Source organism: Cyanistes caeruleus, unplaced genomic scaffold, assembly GCF_971803275.1.
Source record: "Cyanistes caeruleus unplaced genomic scaffold, bCyaCae1.hap1.1 HAP1_SCAFFOLD_76, whole genome shotgun sequence".
NCBI classification, from domain to species: Eukaryota; Metazoa; Chordata; class Aves; order Passeriformes; family Paridae; genus Cyanistes; species Cyanistes caeruleus.
Window position 1 is genome coordinate 2,289,217 of NW_028255888.1, and position 21,440 is coordinate 2,310,656.

General features: G+C 50.3%; 1 protein-coding gene and 1 long non-coding RNA gene across 2 annotated transcripts in view; one reads left to right on the top strand and one right to left on the bottom strand.

Annotated features, from left to right (window-relative positions):
* LOC147646935 (uncharacterized) overlaps positions 1-21,440 on the top strand; it is a 592,289-nt gene that overhangs the window by 350,303 nt on the left and 220,546 nt on the right. The gene's annotated exons all lie outside the window — the stretch shown is intronic.
* LOC147646949 (uncharacterized) lies at positions 5,703-7,735 on the bottom strand. Its single transcript, XR_015281758.1, has 2 exons — positions 7,379-7,735; positions 5,703-6,802 (listed from the first exon to the last, which is right to left on the bottom strand). It is a non-coding gene; the product is annotated as an uncharacterized LOC147646949 (long non-coding RNA).

Genomic DNA, 21,440 nt, shown 5'->3' on the forward strand with positions numbered 1-21,440 from the left:
TCCATCCTCAGCTCCACGTCTGGGGGAGGAAGTACAAGGAGAGGATGGGATTTGCCTCCATGCCAGAGGGAAGGAGAAGGAGATCTCCCCTGTGCGTCCCCAGCAGGACGGCATCAGCAGCGGGGTTTTCCTGCAGCTGGGGGCCATGCTGGGCTGGGAGATGGAGCAGGAGAGAGGGGGAAAGGGGCACTGACTTCCTCCTCACCTGCCTGGGTGTCTTGGGGCATCTTCCTCTTACTCACAGCCTCCTCCTCAATCTGGACAAAGTTTGGGAATCAAAAATCCTGGTTTGTGAGAAAACAAGGAATGAACACATTGAATGAGCCCAACAGGATATTTAGGAACAGCTCAAACCATCAGCAAATGCTGCCCTGCTCTGCGGGCTCAGGGCAGCAGAAGGAGCCCCAGGGCTGCCGACACAGCCACAGCAGGAAGGGCATGGGGCCTTGCACAGAAGCTGGCACGGCCTCCTTGGGACACATCCTGTCTGGTGACCATCCTAAACCCACACAGGCTGTGACACAGACAAGGAACGTGTGGGCCAGGGCACAAATGCTGCTCTGAGCCCTGGGGCCCAGCGAGCACTGAAATCAGCAGGTGTGGCAGAGTCCCCACTGAAGCAGACCTGCCACCACCCGAGCCCTGGCAGTGCTGGTGCCCTTCTTCTGCCCCAGAGACCTGTGCCCCTGAGGGGCTTCTGTGCCAGGGGGCAGCCAAAGCCCATGTGCATTGGGAGCTGGGCTCCTTCCTGCAGGGGCTGATGGCAGGAGCTCTTGGAGCAACTGCTGGCAACTCTGGGTATCTGTCAGATGATGTTGCTCCTTCCTGGAATGAATTTTTTCCATGGAAGGGATTGGCAGTAGCACCAGAACACCATCAATTTCTGAGTTTCCCAGGACAATTCAGTAGTACAGAGATACTGTTATGTTTCCTTCTGCTTTTCTGACTGTCTTTCTTGCATTCTGGGAAAAAAAAAAAGCAGCTTGGTCCTATCAATCCCATCCCATCCCATCCCATCCCATCCCATCCCATCCCATCCCATCCCATCCCATCCCATCCCATCCCATCCCATCCCATCCCATCCCATCCCATCCCATCCCATCCCAGGTGTTTTAAGGTTAAATTTGATGGTCGAGGTTGGACTTGAATTCCAAGATGGTTTATGTGGTCAAATGTTTGATTTGAAAGTCAAAAGTTGGATTTGAAGCTCGGGGGTTGGATTTGCTGGGCAGCACATGGAAACCATGGAATAACGGCATTCCAGGCATTGAGAATTTGGAATCCTCCAGCTCCCCTCACAGATTCCTGTGGAATAATGGCATTCTGGGTATCAAGAATTTAAAAAATTTCCAGCCCTCCTTCCCAATTCCCACCAAAAAGATAGAATTACAGAATTCTGGAAATTGAGAATTTGGAATCCTTTATATGCACTGTTAGATTCCCACCAAATTCCCATGGAATAACAGCATTCCAGGCGTCATGAATTAGAAATCTTCCTGTTCCCTTCCCAAATTCCCATGAAATAATGGCATTCCAGGCATCAGGATTTTTGACTCCTCCACCTCCCCTCTCAAATTCCCATGGAATAATGGCATTCTGGGTGTCAGGAATTAAGAATTCTCCTGCTTCCCTCCTGAAATTCCCATGGAATAACAGCATTACACACATTGGGAATTTGGAATCCTCCATTTCCACTCCCGAATTCCTATGGATTAACAGCATTCCAAGCTTCAGGAATTTCAAATCTTCCATCCCCCCTCCCAAATTCCCATAGAATAACGGCAATCCGAGCATCAGGAAATTTGAATCTTCCCGTTCCGTTTCCAAATTCCCACCCAATTCCTATGGAATAACGGCATTCCAAGTACTGGCCATTTGCAATCCTCCAGTTCTGCACCTACATTCTCTTGGAATGATGGCATTCTAGACATCAGGAATTTCAAATCCTTTATTTCCCCTCCCAAATTCCCACAAAATTCTCATGGAATAGCACCATTCCAAGAATTGGCAATTTGAGGTCCTCCAGCTCTCCTCCCAAATTCCTGTGTGTAACTTTTCTATAAATATCCTTTTTCTGTTTCTGTTTCTGTTTCTGCTGCATCTCTTCTGTATTTTTCTTTTTATTCTTGGATTTCTCAGCCTCCTTTGGACTGAATTCTTTTGGGATCCTCCCTCGTGGGGAGCCCTGCTTATCTCAGTTCTTATGATTTGAAGAAAACTCCCAAGCTCGTTAGAATCTTGTTTCTTGTGTTTATTAAAAGGTCATCAGAAAACTTAACAGGTCTCTCCAGGCTGGCTACACAAGGTTAATCTTTGCAATCTGGTACATTTCTTTCTTCTGATGGTACAAACAAGGCCTTGTGGCACACTTTGTGTCTGATGCACAAAATGACCCCGAAATACGCAGTTCTTTTATCTTTATACCTATTTTTACCCAGTTAACAGTAGACACATATATTATTTTTCTTAATGACCCAATGACCCATCATCTCTGTGATGCGCTGCGGCATTCTCTGTCCAATCACTTACTACTACCCAAAAACCTCTAGGAGAAGAAGATGAAGAAGAAAGAAGAAGGGACAAGAGACAACACCCTAAATCCTCCATCTTGTCTCTTGTTCTCTAAACTTACTTTTTCACCCAGTGATTTAAAAGAACTTTCTAATCTACACACTTACACTTTCAGCTTTTTCCATCTAAATTTAACATTTGTTTTCATGTACCACCATGAAAACATGCTCATGAATTTCATGTTATATGAAATTCAGTGTTTTTCTGGATCTTATAACTAAGTATCAGAAACAAGGGCACACACTCTGTATTCCAGACTTCAACACTGTAGAATAACAGCATTCCAGGCTTTGGGAATTTCAGATCTTCCAGCTCCCCTTCCTAATTTCTAGAGAATAACACATTCTGGGCATTGGGAATTTCAAATCTTCCAGCTGCTGAAACAAATTTCAATGGAATAAAAGCATTCCGGGCATCAGGAATATGAAAAATGGCACAACTACTGCGAAAAATGGTCATGTACATGACGGTATCAAAAACTACAGGTGGGAAGGAAAACTGGGAATGGCTCCAGCAGCTGTGGAATCTCTGCCAAGCTCAACATCGTGTCCAGACAACTCTACAAGTCCGGAAAGCACCAAGCATCATGGAAAAATCAAGGCACTCTGTCACACACTAGAAACAGTGTAACTGAATTTTTTGTTTAGTTTTTATATTTTCAAGAGATTTTTCCTTTATTTTAATCTTTTTTATTTCTTTTTTCCCCTTATCTCTTTATCCCTCTATTTTTTTAATTTTCAACGAGGAAAACTGCTGACAACTCAAAGGAATAAAAATTAAAAATCAAAAAAAGCAAAGCAGTTTTCTTCTCCAGAATAATACATGAGAAAATAAGGTCTTTTAAATAGCAAAATAAAGTTGCAAACTTTTAGTCCCCAAAAAACTACAAAGAATAAATATTCAGAATACAGACAATTGTGATTATGATTATTTCTTCTATTGCTCTTTTTGTGGGATTTTTTTTTTATTTTATTTGTAGTCTAAAAGGATTGCTCCTGTGAAAAAGAAGCCAAATTTAAAATTTTAATTTACATTTTTTCTCTTTTTCTTAAACCTCCCCAGGGCTTCATTTAATTCTATTTTATAGCAAAAAGAACATTAGCCAAACAAAGCTTTAAAAGAAATAGCCAGGCACTGATACATGGTAAAATGCTGATATTTTTATATTTTTTTTCCCATTTTTTATCAGTGTTTTTTCTTCTTTTCACTGCAATAGCATCACAAGTAAGGAGAAAGAAAAAAGGCCACAGTCCATCATCATTTTCATCATTTTACAGAAGTTTCGAAAAACTTTTGGGAATGAGGATGGGCAAAATCAGAACTACAAGAACAGGAGGCAACTGCCAGTCCCATCAGAAAGGAAAAGTGGGATTTTCTTGGAAAAAAAAATCCAATAACATTGATAAACACCAAAAAATTTCCCAAATAAAATGAAAAATTTGGGCCCTCCCAGGCCTTGGTAACCTGTTGTATTGGAATTTCTCCTATTCCACCTCCAAGTTATTCTTTTCTCTTGCACTGTATTAGGAATGGCGAGGAGTACGACACTGACTCCCTTGGCTGCATTGTCCAAGAGAGCAAAGTTTATTATTCTTAATCTTCTTTTATACACATGTTCGAGAAGATCTGACAGGTAAAACTCTCATTGCTCATTAAAGGTACACATCACCATCATTGGTTAAGTGGAACACCAGCCCTCGATTAAACAACACCTGCCAACTGGTGTCCTTTAACAAGGACTGTTGGGATTCCTTCTTATGCTTTCCCAGGCCAGAGAGAGAAGCCTGTGTGACTCAGTTTCACACAGGCTCTGTGCTCCCTGCCTGCTTTCAGCATCCATACGCATCCAGTGCATTTGGTTGGAATGTTATCCTTTTTTTCGCTTCTTAAAAATTCTTTTCCCAGTTCCTCTGTGCTTGTTTCCATGACAATTTCCTCATTCCCTGCACTATTCGGTATTTTTCCAGATCCAGATTGTGTACTGCCCCCCCCCGCCCCTCCCAGACCCCTGAAATCACAAAAAAAAAATCCCCAAAAATCTCAGCAGACTGAATCAGCACAACTTGTATCAGCACCATCACCGGAGTGTTCTTAGACAAACAGGCAGATTATTTGGGATGAGCATCCACTATCACCATCAGCAGATCCATGAATTCCTGCAATGTGGAGCTGGAAAAAAACTGCTAAAATTGTGATTTTGCCATTCTGGGAGTGTTTTGGAGCCCAGGTTTATTCCCATGGGAAATAAAATCCTTCCTGGTTTGAACCAATCCATTTGGAAGGCTGCACACGGCTCACCTGGACTGGGAACAACTGGGGAAAAAATGGGAAAATCATGGATTACAAACATGATAGCTCCATCCCTCTGGAATGCTGCACATGGCTCACCTGGGCTGGGAAAAAGCAGAAAAATCTTGGATCACACACCTGAGGGAGGGGTCTGTTAATCCTGGCTCATCCCACAAACTTCCATTCCTCAATCAGGGAAGGATGGATTAGGGAAATCCCCTGTCCAGGAGGACCAATCGCACCTCCCAAAAAAGCATTTCCTTCTTTTTCCAATTCCAGGAACTGAATTCCTGGATTATTTCCCATCAGGAAATGGGGTTAATTAAAGATCAGGTTTTTTCCCAGCATTCCGGTCTTAAGTACTCTAGCCATTCTGCTATTCTCTATCCCAAGTGTGATTCAGAGGGTTGGGATCTCCTGGAAAAGGGGATTGATGGTTTGTTCCTTGGAAACCCCAGGGCTCTGGTCCTGGCACATCCTGGCATTCTCACCCCCCTCAGATAAACCTGCTCCAGTTAGGAGCCCCAGGGAAGCATCAGAGCAGCCGGCTGTCAGGAACAAGGCAAATCAAGCCTGGGGGCTGCTCATGGAGCTGGATCAAGATGCACCTGGGAGCCCTCAGCAATCCAGCCAGCACCACATGGGCAGGAGGACACAGACGGTGCTGTCAGGCTGGGACAGGGCTTGTGCCTTCAGCAGAACCACCAAAGGCCAAGGGGCTTCTGGCCAGTTTTCCTGCACCACTGCACACCTGGGCAGCTTGCTGAGCACAAAGACCCTTTTCCCCCTCTTCCCCTATGCCCTGCAGACCCTGGGCAGCAAAAGAACAGTCTTGCAGTCTGTTTATTAGAACACATCTTTTATTTATACACTACAGAAAAATGATAAAAGAACAGTCTTGAAATAAATGGAGAATGCCTGCTGGATCAGGTGGCCACAGCAGACAGAGCCTCCCAGATCAGGTCCCTGTGGAGCTCCAGCAGCACAGCCAGGCACAGCCCCACGGACGAGGCCGTGTTCTTTTCCCAGCTGTGCATCTCTTTAAATACCTTCATGCAGTCTTTGGTTATTTCACTAATGGTGTGGGTGGGATTCTTATTTTTCTTTTTGAGAATTTCTTGGAAGGCTTCCTGATACAAAATGAAGGTGCCATCACTGATCTTTGATGGGATAATATCTTCCTAGTGTTTTTTCAACTGCTTTATTTTGGTTTCTTTACGCTTTGATGGCTTTTGAATTTTTTCCTGTGGCTGCTCTTCTGTTTTTCTGTTAGTTTGTAATCCAATGGAGGCTTGTTGTTTTAACATCAGATAGCATCTCTTGTCACTGATTTGTTTTGCAGTTTTGGATGGGATGTGTTCAGCAATCAGTTTATTAATGTTTTTATTACCCTCATATTGTTTTATTAGTTGGATTAGCAGATTTTCCTCCTCTTCACTCCAGCATTTCTTGTGGGCTCCTCTTGCTGATGTTTCTTTTGGTCTCATGGCTTCTAGCCTCTCCTGGTTTCTGACTGCTGGATGTGCAATTCTTTTATGTTGTCCCAGTCCAATTTTAGTTTGAAAACTCATCTGGCATACATTGCAGGGCCATTTTCCTGGGGATGGTTTTTTTATTTTACCTTTGCATTTTGGATAGTGGCAGGCAATGCTGTGAAAATTTGTATTTTCCAAATCACATTTGGTGCATTTAAATTTGCATTCTCTAATTCCATATGCTCTGAGTAAATGTTCAATTAATCCAGGCATTTTATTCGTTTTAATACCGCAGCACGGGCAGGGTGGATTCTCATCTGGAACTGATATGACAGGGCAGTCTTCTGATTCCCCATTGTTTGGTGGTTGAATAGTGGTTTCCTCTGGCTCTGATAAAACTGCTGCTTCTTCCTGGGTGGGTGGGGGTGTGGCAGTCTTTTCCTGGCTCTTATCAATCCCGTTATCATCTAGAGATAAGCAAGTCATTGTATCATCACAGTACACATCAGGGTATTCCTCCAGCCCCTCCCGCCCCACACAATGGGCATTACATTCTTCGGCACAATGCATCGAGTTGTAGAACTCCAGTTTTAAACTTTTCCAAACCTCCCTTCCCAATTCTGAGGGTTTAAAATTTGGGGTTTGTGGCGATTTTATATACCAGTCTTTAAAATTAGTTTGAGTCGCCGTGGACACACGGAGTAGCTTTAAAGCCTTTACCGTGGTGCCGTTTCAAAGTAAAACTAAGTCCAATTGAGGGAATATTGACTAACAGCACCCCCTCAAGCGCTGTCAGCTTTGCCCAACTTGACCGCGGGCTCGGTTTCAGGCAGGGAGCTTTTAAGGAGCTTCTGCCGATAACTTTTCGACGCAAAATCGTGAAACTGCACTTTGGGTGGCGAGTCCAAAGGCAGGGAGGCAGTGAAAAACACAACCTCACTCACACTGGGGCAGAAATCAGCTAGTTACCCTTGCGGGTATCCAGCGGGACCACGAGGAGGTCTGATTTCAGCGGCTAGGCCCAGTTAGGAATGCAAACTTACCTCTGTTAAGAGTCATAGTGACTCGACTCGAGTCGCCGGCAGAGGCGGCGAGCGGGCGGCCGCTTGCACAGGCCGGCAACGGGGCGTCCCCACCCCGCGGGGAGCAGACACGGCACCAGCCAGCAAGCGGCACCTCGGGGCGGACAGCGGGGAAAAGGAAGCAGGCGGAAGCGGGCGGTGGGACGCGGCTGGAAGCCGCCGGCCCCCGGCGTGACTCGACTCGAATCCCCGGCAGAGGCGGCGAGCGGGCGGCCGCTTGCACAGGCCGGCTCTTCGGCGCTCCGCGCAGGTCTTTGGCCCCGGGCCCGCCTCCGGGGGCTCGCCGGGCGGCCCCGCCCTCTGACGTCACCCTGCCTTGGCACCGCCTTCCGGGCTTTCCCCGCCCCCCTGCGGCTTGGGTTCGGGCCGCCGCCGTCGGCCCCTCCCCGCCCACGGCCCAGGCGGCTCCTCAAGCGGCCGGCCGCTCGGCACCGCGACAACGCCTGCGGGGGCTGAGGAGCGGGCCGACGGGGCCGCCGGCGACCTGAGGCTCGGTCTCCTCCCTTTCCGAGGAAGCTTTCTCGCCGGCTCTCTCTCGGAGGCTTTCGCTCCGACGGCGGCTTCCTTCCCGCTCGCCCCCGGCCGGCCCCACCGAAACCTGCAGGCGGACGGCAGCCCCGCTGACCGAGCCAGCCGGGCAGAAACCGAGGCGGGAGCAGGGCCGCCATCTGCTCGGGCCCAGACGCGGGAGGGAGCGCCGCCGGCTTCTGAGGGCTCCCTCCTTCCCTCTCAGGGAGACGCGAAGGCGGCGAGGCGCTCAGGCCGATAGGGGAGAGCCGCTCGACGCGTCCCACGGCGGCCCGCCGGCCGACAGCAGGTCTGCCCAGCGGGCGGCCGACAGCAGGTCTACCCAGCCGCCGGCCGACAGCAGCCACCAAAGGCCGCTCGCGTGCCACTGGGCTCCACCCCAAAGGCCGCCAACTGCCGAGGGCCGCTGTCCTGGTTTAGGGCAAATTTGGGAGAAAACCTCCAATGGGCCTCCCCCCGGGAAGCAAACCCAGGTGGCCCTTTTCTCCCACCCCTCAACCGGTTCGGAAGAGATTTCTCTGAAAGAAGTTGGAAAATCCTGTTTATTTCACAGGCACAGCTCTACCCAGCACAAGAATGAACGATATCAAATTACAAAACCTCTCGCCATTCAGAAGACATGACGAACTTCAGAGGGTCTCTTTCCTGTGGGTGTTCGCTCTGTTATCAGTCCCTCTGGTGCTGGAAAATGCCGCTGCCCAGGCTGGGCTCCCGGTAGTCCACGGGTGCAAGCTCCCGGTGCTCCCCCGAGTCCCCAGTCCAGAGCAGGTTCGATTCGTTTCAGAAAAAGGGAAAGAAAACAGTCCAGGAAGACCTCTCTGCTCTGGCTAGTTGGAAAGCCAAGGCGATCTGTGTCTTGTTGTCTGTCTGTGCTGTAGTCAAAACTCCCGATGTGGGGGGAGCAAGTACAGTCTGATAACAGGTTCGGTGCTTCTTTTCCACTCACTTTTACTCTTAGATGGAATTTTAAGAATACAAAACCTGTGTCTGGGTTAGGTGGACGAATGGGGATACAATTTAACATCATAATCAACCCAGGACACGGGGGGTCCCTCAATTTTTTTTTTCTGGAGGTTCACCCCCTCCCCCAATGTTTCCTCCATCCCCCTCCCCCCAAACTGAGGTGAGAAAATGTTTTTTTTAAATTTTTTCTGGCTTTTTTTTTTTTTTTTTACCTTCCCCCCCCTTTTTTTTTCCTTTTTTCATCTTTTTATTTATTTACACTTAATTTGGGGGGCCAAGGGGCAGGAATTTTGGGGTGGGGTCACCTGGGGGGACAGGAAACAGGGAGACCCCCCTCCCCAAAAAAACGGGAAAAATCCTGAAATTTCTGGTGTTTCTCCCCCCACCCAAGGTATGAAAAAATTTATGTTCTCAGATTTTTGGTGATTTTTGGGGAGAGAGTTGCAGTTTTGGTGGAGGTTTTGGGAAGGCTTCCTGTTTTTTGGGGAGTTCTCCCAGGATTTGGGGTGGAATTGGAGAAATTTGGGGGTTCAGGGAGAAATTTGGGGTTTTGGGGTGAAACTCTGAAGGTCCTGGGGGGAATTTTGGGGTTTTAGGGCAAGAATTTAAGGATTTTTTTCTAACATTTGGGTGTCTGGGGAGGAAGTTTGGGGCTTTGGGGAGAACTTTGGGGTTTTTAGGGAGAGGATTTGGGATTTGGGGAAAAAAATTGGGGATTTGGGGGGGAAAATTTGGTGGTTTTGGGGGGAAATTCAGGGGTCCTGGTGGAGTTCTGATTTTGGGAAGGGGATTTGGGGAGGATTTTTTGTCTTTTGGGGGAATTTCCATTGATGGGGAGAGGTCCTAATCCCAGTGAGGAGGGGCATTTTGGGGAGGCCTGAATTTGGGGAGGGGTCTCAGGGAGGATTTCTGATTTTGGAGTGAGATTTGGGGGATTTTCCAGCAATGGGGAGGTGTCTTGGGGGTGGGATTTGGGGAGGGGTCTCATTGGGGCACCATCCTGAGCTGGAAGCGGGGGAGATGTTGGGAGTGGAATTTGGGGAGCGTAATAAATGGAAATGATTTGTGCTAACTAAATTGTAACTATTTGGAAAGTTATTATTAGAAGCAATCAAGGGAATTGGTGATACAAGGCAGATGTACCCCTTTGCAGATGTTACGTGTTGAAATTAAGGTACAGGATGTAGTTTTGAGGTAAGTGGTGTCCCAAGAAGAAATCAACCTTGAGATGGATAAAGTTGGAACAACTTTAGGCATAGGCCTGAAGATTATGAAGTGTAAGACTAATTAGTGGAACGCAATGCTTATTTACATAACACTTAGTACCCATGCAAAACCTGTAAGGTTATCCAGAGGACAATGAGGATGAGCGTAGGCCTTCATCCAAAATACCATCGAAAGGAGACTGAAGACCCCCTAGCAACAAGTGAGGCTTGCACCATGAAGAATAGTGATGTAAAATTAAAGAATCAAAAACAGGAGGAGACTTAGGGGAAACATGAATGAATATGTATAAGCATACAGTATATAAGTTTAGTTTGAATTGCTTTGTTTTGGTACGTGAGGCAGGGTGAGAAGCCCTGCCCATACCCCAGTCAGTTTTGCTCATGCTTTAATCATACTCAATTACTAGCAAATTATATTCGCATATATATATATACATGAAGATATTCACTAAATTGTACTCTTTTACTGAATTGTTTTCCTTTTATACCAAATATCTATTCAATCCACTAAATAGTATTATTTTATTATATTGCATCCTTGTATTCAATTCACTAAATTGTATAATTTTTTCCCTTGTTATTTAATTGCTGTTAATTCAATATATCTAGTTGTCTGATTTTAATTTCATTTACAACAGTACCAAGAAGAAAAGGGGCTTACTGAGAGCAAGCAAACTTAATCCTCTGCCAGGACACAAATTTAGAGGGCAAAAAATTAAAAAACCCCACAGCATCAGCCCAGCTTCCCAGTGAGAAGGGTTGGAACTCTCTGCCCTCAACACTTCCCCAGCAGGTTTACAAAGGTAACTGGGATCTAAGCTGTGCCCTCTGAACCAACAGAGCCAGCCTCCCTTCAAGCTGAAAAACCACGGCCCCAGTTATAGCCCTGGGTGCCTCCTGTGCCCCAGAGAATGGCCCGGCTCACCCGGCCCAGCCTGGCCCGAGCAGCCCGGACTGGCCTCAAGGGATGGGCTCCACCTGCCCGCTGTGCCCACAGGCCGGGCCCAAGGGCTCACAAGAGGCTTCCTCCCAGCTCTGCAAAACCTTGGCCAAGACTGTCCCCTTTGCTGTGCTGAGAAGAGTAAAAAACCCTCTCAGTTTAACCCCACTGCACTCCTCATGGGGAATCCCTGCACACCTTAGGAGAGAGCCCAAATTTTCCCTGTGTGCCTCATGAGGTGCAGGCCCAGGTGATGCCACAGAAGGAAATGTGCCCTCACAGCCCAGGGATGCTCAGCACGGGTTCCCCCAGCGCCTCGGGGCCCCACCGCTGGTCACGGCAGCCCCTGCCTGGCTCCTGCCTGCCCACACCATGGTCAGCCCTGCCTGCTCCTGGACATGGAGCTCAGCCAAGGCTGGTGCCATGTGGGCTTTGCTGGTGGTACCAGCCAGACACTGGGGTGACAGCTCCATCTCTTTATTTGAACAAAAAACATGGGCCAACCCCTGCTCTGGTGTCGCTGCCTGCTCGGCCCTTCACGCCCCGGCTAGCTTGTGCCAAGCGTCGGCGGCAGGAGTGGGGAACCAGGTGAGCACTATGTGGCTCGACCTGGAACCTCTAGAGCTCCTTTGGGCTTGGGCTCTATAGTATGCAGGGCGACACGAGGTGAAGTAAAGGGAGAGAGAGTGCTCGGAGTCCTCCAATTTCCCAGGAACAAGTTTATTCCAGCAGGTGCAGGGAGAAGGCGATGAGGGACAGGGCTGGGATCTCGAGGAGAAAGTCCGAGCCGAGCCCCTGGGCACCTCTGTGCGCCAGGTTTTAAAGCCCGTGGGCGGCTCATACAACAACCAATAATATTGCAGCAGGGGAGGTGTTGTGGGAAGGGGTTACACTACACAAATCCAATGGTAGGGACTTGGGGGAGGTAGGATAGCTATACAACCAATAGGGCATCGAGTAAGGGATGATGAGCAGGGAAGGAACCAGAACAAAAGGTGTGGTGTACATAGATTGATAGGGCTTGGGGGTAGGACCAAAGTGATGGATGGGGAACAATCTGGAAAGAGGGGAGAGGTTTACAATGACAGGCAACTGGGAACAAACTATATCGGGATAGTGGGGAGTAACTGGGGCAAACCAACTCTAAACTCAATGAAGGTGAACAAACATACTTAATGAAGGCAAACTAACAGGCGGCAACACTCTGGTGGACAGGGGCTGCCCAATTTCAGTCCTGGCCAGGGAACAGGGCCAGGGGGCTCAGGGGCAGAGGGTCTCGCTTGGGAGGTGTGGGTCTTGGGATGCCCTCAAGACGGGGATGCAGCTGCAGCACAGCAGATAGGGAGAGATGTGGAGAGCGAGGATAACAGGTCAGCTTCTCAGACACTGGAATCTTTGGCTGCTCTTCTGAAGCTGCAGAGGTGCTCCTGTGGAGAGAGGAGGTGGCTGAGGCCCCCAGCTACTGCTGGCACTCAGGGACCCTCCTGAACAGCAGGGCCCAGAGCGGCCAAGGCTCCCCAGCACAGCTGGAGCTGCTGGCACAGCTTGGCCCAGCTGGACAGCTGCCCCTCAAGGCCCCAGCGAGCAGGGGATGGCTCTGGGCAGGGTCCCTGGCCGGGAGCGGGCCCCAGAGCACCTCTGCCTTTCAAGGGCAATCTCGTCCCCGCTCTTTCTCCTGCCCACCTTGCTTTGCCTCTGCCCGCTGCTCCTGGGGCTGCTCTTGGCCAGGCAGCCTGAGTGGGAGCCAGCACTGGCTGCAGCCCCAGCGGGCTCCCCAGGACAAGGCCCAGCAATTAAGAGGCCAATGAAAGGCCTGGGCAGCAGCAGAACTCTCAGCAGAGTTATTTGGGCAACCAAGGCCTACCCACAAGTGCACAGCAGCCTCACTGGGAATGTTTCCTGACTATGAGCAGCCTTTCAAGAAGCTGTTTGAGGCCGAGATTGCAAAACACTCACCGTTTTCCCTTCCAGCAATACCAGATTCCGGCACAGCACATCATCAGGAAAACTGCTCCACCAGCCACAATGGCCATTAACTTAATCAAACCATCTGTTCCCTGGTAGAAAACTCTTCTCATGCTCTCCCAGATCTTCTGAGCATGTGCTGTGGTGCCAGCTGCATCTGTGGGAGCAATGGGCAGTGTGAGCCTTTGCTGTGCTCCACTGCTGAGCTGGCAGCACGCTGGATACAGCCAGGACGTTCTCTGTTTCCCCCAGAGCTGGGGCCTGCAGGCACCTTGCCACCCCTTGGCACAAGACTGCTCAACCCCCTGAGCTCGAATGGCACAATTTCTCTGTGCTGTGCTGGTCTTCTCCAGGCAATACTTGTCAAAGACATGGATAAGGATCAGGAAAATGCCCACGGTTTTGGAAATGCTCCAGGGCCACCCCTCTTCCAAACAGACCCTAAACCTGAACTAGCCTGAGACTGGAAATTTTCAGGGGATCTCAAGGTGTGCGTGGCCCATGGTGCAGTTTGGGTTCCCTGTCACCTGATGCCAAATGCTTTCCTGCAGAGGCTGGGGAGAAGCTGCAGCCAGGCCAGGCTGGGAATCAGCCCTACAGGCCATGAAAGCAGCAGTGGGGCAGCAAGGCTGCCATGGATCCCTTCCTGCTGTACCGGGCACGGCGTGTCCAGATGTGCAGAGAAAGCCCCTGGCTGCTGAGTGTCAGGAGGAGGCTGAGGGACATGGACCCACCATGGCGTCCCTCCAGATCATTCAGGACTATGTCCAGGTATTTGAGTTCCCCCATTGCTACATTACTATCTCCTATAGGTTTGTTCTTCTTTCTCAGGGGACCATTATATAAAATATTTCCATTTCCCAGGAATGGATCCCACAGAACCAGTGGTCAGCCTGTGGGATCAGCAGGGAGGCACCACACACCCCAGCGATGGGAGCTGGGCTTGCTGGCAGAATTTAGCTCAGGAGCTGGGAAAGTCCTCCCTGCAGACACACCTATAACTCAACAGCCACAGAAGCTTCAGTCATGTCTGCTGATCTGCACAGGCAGCACTGAGCCACAGGAGCAGTGAGAGGATCACGCAGGGTGAGGGCACAACCATGCACGGCTCTGTCCTGGCACCTGCAGAGATGCCACCGTGGCCGAGCCTTGGGCTCTGAGCTGGAGGCTCTCCCAGGGGGAAAGGCCTTGACCTACCCTCATAATCTTCCTCATCATCAGGCTCAGTAACTGATATGGATTGGGAGTCCGGATCATCTTCATCATCAGGTTCATCTGCAAAGAAAGTTAGGACAGAACAACTCCCGTGACACTGCTGAAGATTCTTCTTCAGGCTGGAGTGGCAGTGAGTGCACCCGGGTGACTGCTGCCCTCCAAGGCACTCCCTCATCTCTGCCTTCAACTCAGTAGCAAGGACAGGGGGACCACATGCCTGCAGTGGGCCCACAGTGGGATGGAAGGAGCCCCTTGCATGGCAGTCAGGGGAGAAAGGACTCCCTGGAGCTGCCAGCAGCTCTGAACTGAGCCTCAAGCAGGGCCAGGGCTTGGCAGCTGGAGCAGGAGCATCTCAGGTTCCCTGGGGCCAGAAAGGAGCCACACAAGGCAGAGCCCCAGGGCACAGCCCTGAGCCCAGCCCTTCCCTCTCTTCTCTTCTCTGTGGCTGCACAGAGCACATGGAAGGTGACACTGCATTGCACACAGGAAGAGGATTGACAGCTAAATGCTCCTTCCTCCCACTGACAGCAATGCTGTGGGATCACTCAGGGCTCCAGAAGGGAGCAGGGCAAGGTTTCCAGAATCCCTCAGCCTTCAGACTCTTGAAGGAAATGGCACATGAGTGAGCTCTTGCCACCTTGACACGGATTGTTCTGTGCGGAAAGGGACATTGAGAACTTGCCTCCAGCATCTGGCAAGGTCTTCAAACCGCCATTTACCGGCACTTCCAGATGCTCCACGTCACCATCCCAATCTAGAAGGGAGCACAGATCAGAACCATTCCATGGTGTGCTGGGATCCCTTTCTGCCTTAGGGAACTGGGCACTGCAAGGAGGTCACGTAAGGCCGTGGGAGCCAGATGTCAATGGACATGGCCAAAGCTACAGAGGGGCCTGAGGAAAGCTCTGGACTGGCTCTGGACATTCTCAACACCTTTTCCATGCTCTGTGCAAAATCCCTGAAAGGCAGGCACTGCCAAGCAGCAGAGATTTACAGCTCAAGCCTCAGCAGGGCTCAGGCCCAGAGGCACAGCAATTACCTCCTGGGGCTGTGCTTGGCATGGCCTCCCTTCCTGCAACAGAGGCTGCCCATGAGCCACTGCTTCCTCCGGGAAACGCCGCCTTCAGCACAGCCTTTGGGTTCATCTCTGGAGGAAGGAAGAGCCACAGCTCGATCAGATAGAACCATTCCCCATTGAGGAGGTGGTATGTTCAAGTGGCAATATTTGTTAAAGTCATGGTTAAGGATCAGGAGAAAGGCCAGGTTATTGGGGCTGGCCAGGGCCCTCCCTCCTCCAAACAGCCCCTACACCTGATCTAGCCCAAGACCGGGAAATTGCAAGGGATCTCTGGCTGTGCATGGCCTGTGCTGCAGTTTGGGCTCCCTGTCAGCTGATGCCAAATGCCTTCCTGCAGGGACTGGGGTGAAGCTGCAGCCAGACCAGGCTGGGAAACAGCCCTGTAGGCCGTGAAAGCAGCAGTGGGACAGCGAGGCTGACATGGATCCCTTCCTGCTGTGCCAGCCATAGCATGTCCAGATGTGCAGAGAAAGCCCCCAGCTGCTGAGTCACAGGAGAAGGCTGAGGGACATGGACTCACTATGGCGTCTCTCCAGTTCACTCAACATCTTATCCATGTGTTTGGATGTCTCCAGCGACTTACTATCCTCTGTAGGTTTGTTCCTCCCTCTCGGAGAACCTTAACAGAAAGTATTTCCATTTCAGATGAATGGATCCCACAGAACCAGGGCTCAGCCTGTGGGATCAGCAGGGACACACCACTCACCCCTGTGATGGGAGCTGGGCTTGCGTGCAGCAACCAGAAAAGGAGCTTGAATTGTCCTTGATGCAGACACACCTGTAACTCAACAGCCACAGAAGCTTCTGTCACCTGGTTTGTGACAGGTTGTCAATGATTATTTCTTGTTGGGACAGTGAGAACATACCTGCATGGGGCTCCAGAGGCTTAAAATCTTCATGCAGCCAAGCTGCTGGAGGAGCCTTCCTACCACCCTTGTCTAGAAAGGAGCACAGATCAGAACCATTCCATGGTGTGCTGGGACCCCCTTCTGCCTTAGGAAACTGGGCACTGCAAGGGGGTTGGGGGATGGCCAAGGGAGCCAGATGTCAGTGGACATGGCCAAAGCTGCAGAGGGGCCTGGGGAGCTCTGGACTGGCTCTGGACACTCTACACCTTCTTTGCAGGCCCTGTGCAATATCCCTGGTGGGGCAGCGGCACCAGCCCAGGGCCCAGGGGCTCTCCCTGCCACAGAGGAAACCATTAAGCCCTGGGCCAAACTGCAGCATTCAGTGCCACAGACATCCCTACCTCCGTCCTGCCCTCTCTCCTGCCCTCCGTCCTTCAGCTGGGACAGCTCCCCCAGCCCAAGGGGATAGAGCCAGGCCCTCTCAGGGCACACTGGAGCTTTACCCTCCCCTCAGCCCTTTCCCCACCATGGGCATTCCTTGCAGCCGCTGCCAGGTTTTGGGATGTGTCTCCCATGGAGGGACCTCAGCAGAACTGCTCAGTAGCCGAGTGCCCTGAGCCTGCTCAGGATAATTCCTCTGCACTGTGCTCACACAGCCAAGCAACAGAGATGGCAGCTCAAGCTTCAGCAGGGCTCAGGCCCAGGGGCACAGCAATTACCTCCTGGGACTGTGCCTGGCATGGCCTCCCTTCCTGCAGCAGAGGCTGCCCATGAGCCACTGCTTCCTCCAGGAAATGGCACCTTCAGCACAGCCTTTGGGTTCATCTCTGGAGAAAAGAAGAGCCACAGCTGGATCAGGTGGGGCTGTTCCCCAACAGGAAGGTGGCATCTTCAAAAGGCAGTACTTGTCCAAGTCATGAATAAGGTTCAGGAAGCCATCAAAACTTCAGAGCCAGGACAGGGCCCTCCCTCCTCCAAAGAGCTGCCATTCCACATCTACCCCAAGACTGGGAAATTGCAAGGGATCTCTGGCTGTGCATGGCCTGTGCTGCAGTTTGGGCTCCCTGTCAGCTGATGCCCAATGCCTTCCTGCAGAGGCTGGGGAGAAGCTGTAGCCAGGCCAGGCTGGGAAACAGCCCTGCAGGACATGAAAGCAGCAGGGGGCAGTGAAGCTGCCATGGATCCCTTCCCACTGTGCCAGGAACGGCGTGTCCAGATGTGCAGAGAAAGCCCCTGGCTGCTGAGTCTCAGGAGAAGGCTGAGGGACTTGGACCCACCATAGCGTCTATCCAGTTCACTAAGCATCTTGTCTTCTGTGGGTTTATTCCTCCCTCTAGGAGAACCTTAACAGAAAGTATTTCCATTTCAGATGAATGGATCCCACAGAACCAGGGCTCAAGCCTGTGGGATCAGCAAGGACACACCACTCACCCCTGTGATGGGAGCTGGGCTTGCGTGCAGCAACCAGAAAAGGAGCTTGAAATGTCCTTGATGCAGACACACCTGTAACTCAACAGCCACAGAAGCTTCTGTCACCTGGTTCATGACAGGTGATCAATGATTATTTCTTGCTGGGACAGTGAGAATATACCTGCATGGGGCTCCAGAGGCAGAAAATCTTCATGAAGCCAAGCTGCTGGAGGAGCCTTCCTACCACCCTCATCTGGAAGGAAGCACAGATCAGAACCATTCCATGGTGTGCTGGGACGCCCTTCTGCATTAGGGAACTGGGCACTGCAAGGGGGTTGGGAAAGGCCGTGGCAGCCAGATGTCGGTGGACATGGCCAAAGCTGCAGAGGGGCCTGGAGAGCTCTGGGCTGGCTTTGGTCACTCTCCACCTTCTTTGCAGGCCCTATGCAACATCCCTGGTGGGGCAGCGGGACCAGCCCAGGGGCTCTGGGGACTCTCTCCCACGCACAGAGGAAGCCCTCCCTCAAGCCCTGGGGGAAAACCATCCCCAACGCTTCCCAGGGAGAAGGAAGTGCTGTCTCAGGAAAGGGAAGCCAGGCCCTGGGCTCACCTGCTCGCCGTGCTCGCCACGGAGCAGCCTGGGCAGCCCTGTCAGGCAGGGCCACTGCCAGGAGGAGCAGGAGGAAGAGGCGCAGAGCAAAGGCCATGGTGCCTTGCCCACTGCCAGTCCTGCAGCTCTTGCTGCCACCACTGTCCTGACACCGCTGTCCCAATGTCAGCACCGCTGCTGCTGCCGCCACTGCTGCCGCAACAGTCGTGGTCAAGGACTGACTGCTTGGTCCTTGTGGTGCTGTGCAACCACGGGGCTCTGGGACCTCTGTGACCTCAGAGCCTGCTGTCACCTCAGCCTGCTGTCACCCCAGAGACTGCTGTGACCTCATGGCCTTGGCTGTACCTCCTGAGTGTTCTCCCATCTGTACTCCAATCTGTACTGGACTGATTGTAAATCTTTGACTTCATCAAAGGGTCATTGCTAAACAAAACCTTGGTTTTGCCTGCTGACATTGCTGGTCATGTTCTGTCCCATGAGATGCTCTTGATGGTTGCCTCTTTTCCTGGGCATGGCACTGGAGGAGGTCCAGGCCCAGGTGATGCCACTGAAGGAAATGTGCCCTCAGACCAGGGACACTCAACACAGATTCCCCCAGCCCCTCGGGGCGCCGCTGCTGGTCACAGCAGCCCCTGCCTGGCTCCTGCCTGCCCACACCGTGGTCAGCCCTGCCTGCTCCTGGACATGGAGCTCAGCCGGGGCTGGTGCTGTGTGGGCTTTGCTGGTGGTACCAGCCAGACACTGGGGTGACAGCTCCATCTCTTTATTGGAACAGAAGAGCTGTGTCAGGCCCTGCCCTGGCAGGAGGGACCCACCTTCAGTCCAGGCCACAGAGCAGGGCGGGTCCCTTCAGGGACACAGGGCCTTGCTTTGGGTGGTGGCAGCATCTGCACAGCAGCAAGCTGGTAATGCAGCTGTGACAGGGACATCACGTATGGGCATGGAGATGTGAAATGTGTGGTGCAGGTGTCCCTGAGGGAGGTGTTGGCCTTTCCTGTGAAGCTGCAGAGGGGAACCTGTTGAGAGAGGAGATGGCTGAGGCCCCAGCTGCAGCTGGCACACAGGGACCCTCTTGCACACTGGGAGATTCTCACTGTGCTCAAAGTTTCCCTCTGAAGACTAAGAGCTGAATGTGGATGGGCTTAGCAACTGGTCTGCAGGCCAAACAATTGAGGTAGCAAAAGAAGAAATTGAGAAAATACAAGTTTATCCATAGCAAGGAAGAAAGCAAGGCCGTTAGCATGGAAACCAATAAAAAGGTGCATAAGGCATATTTACAGTTGTAATAAATGGAATTGGTTCGTGCTAACTAAATTGTAACTGTTATTAAAGTTATTATTAGAAACAATCAAGAATCAGTGTTACAAAGCAGATGTACCCCTTTGCAGATGTTACATGTCAAAATTAAGGTACAGGATGGAGTTTAGAAGATAAATGGTGTCTCAAGACCAAAATGGCCTTGAGATGGACCAAAATTAGAAGAAATTTAGGCATTGGGCGTAAGGATTAGTAAATATAAGGCTAATTAGTAGACTAACATAACACAAGGCTTAGTACGCATATGCAAACCTGTAAGGTTATCCAAAGGACAATGAGGAAGAAGAGAAGCCTTCACCAAAAGACCACCAAAAGAAGACTGAAGACCTCCTAACAACAAGTGAGGCATGTGCCGTGAAGAAAAGTGACGTATAATCAGAAAAATCGGAAATAGGAGGAAACTTACAGGAAACATTAATGAATATGTATAAACATACAGTATATGAGTTTAGCTTGAAGTGCTTTGTTTGGAAGGTGAGGCAGGGTGGGAAGCCTCCGTACCCTGGTGGGTTTTGCTTATGCTTTAATCATACTTAATTACTAGTAGATTATATATATAAATTTTATTTTTTTATTAAACTGTATTATTTTACTAAACTGCATTCTTTTACACCACACTATTATTCAGTTTAGTAAATTGTATTCATTTTTAATTAAACTGCCATTAAGCTAAGGGACCTAGTTGTCAAAATTCTAATTTCATTTATAACAATATTTTAGCAAAGAAAGCTGGTACAACAACATTGGTATTTAAAAAACATGACACAATATGAGCTATATTAACAAAGAAGGCACCTTACAGTGACAACATTCTACTGTTCAAACTGTAAAACATCTTTGTGTACTGATCAGAAGGTCGTGATTTACTCTTTATCATCCTGATGCTGAATGTCTCTGTAGGCAGTCTGGTCACAGGGAAGAATGAATCCCTTGCAGGCTGCCCCTGTTTGGACAACCTGCTCCTCACCCCAAGCCTCAGCATGTCTGACATGGCCCACCTGGGACAGACATCCCAAAACATTGATAACATTTCTCTTTATAATTTTTCTTTATGAATAAAATCTAATTACTTAATAAAAATAAAATTTTATTTTTTTATAATAATATTGTTCTGTATTTTTAGAACCTAATTTTTATATTTACATAAAAGAATTGATACATTTTTAGCAACTAAAAACATTATCATTCCTTGGTCAAAGTACCACAATTCCCTTCATTAATTAATTGATCACTATTTATCCCTCTTTATGCTAATTACACCTATTTTTAGTCCTTTGATCATATTTTTTAATCATTTTCTCAGACAGGGTAAAAGGGACCACTTTGGGGTCCATGGAAACTTTTCTGAGGAACATTTGGGGCAGTTTTGTGTCTGGGGAGGGAATTTAGAGAGAACTTGGTGGTCTGGAGGACACCTGGGGGAGCCAGGTGGGCACTTAGGGATTCTGTGGGACAATTCGGGGCCTGGGGGAGCACTTGGGGGTCCAGGGGGGCGCTTGGAAGTCAGGGAGGGGAATCTGGGGACACTTCGGGGTCCGGGCGAGTACCTGGGGGGCTGTAACAGGGAATCTATGGGCCGCGGGGGATGATGGGAGTTGTAGGCGCCGGTATAATACGGTTTAATGGGGCCGCGGAGCATCACGGGAGTTATAGGCGCATCTCCAGTGGATTCCGGTGGGGCGTGGGGCATGACGGGAGACGGAGTCATGGCAGGAATAGTGTTCCATGGGCGCCGCGGAGCATGATGGGAGCTGTAGTCCAGGAAGTGGCTCGGAAGGCGCGTTTGGCGGTGAAGGGAAGCACTTGGAGAGCACTTCTGCGTCCGAGCCGTGGCTGCAGGTCCTCGGGGCGAATGTATACGGCTCGGGAGCACTTGGGGGGAACCTGGGGAGCTCTAACCGGGCTCTTTTGGGGCTCGGGGCA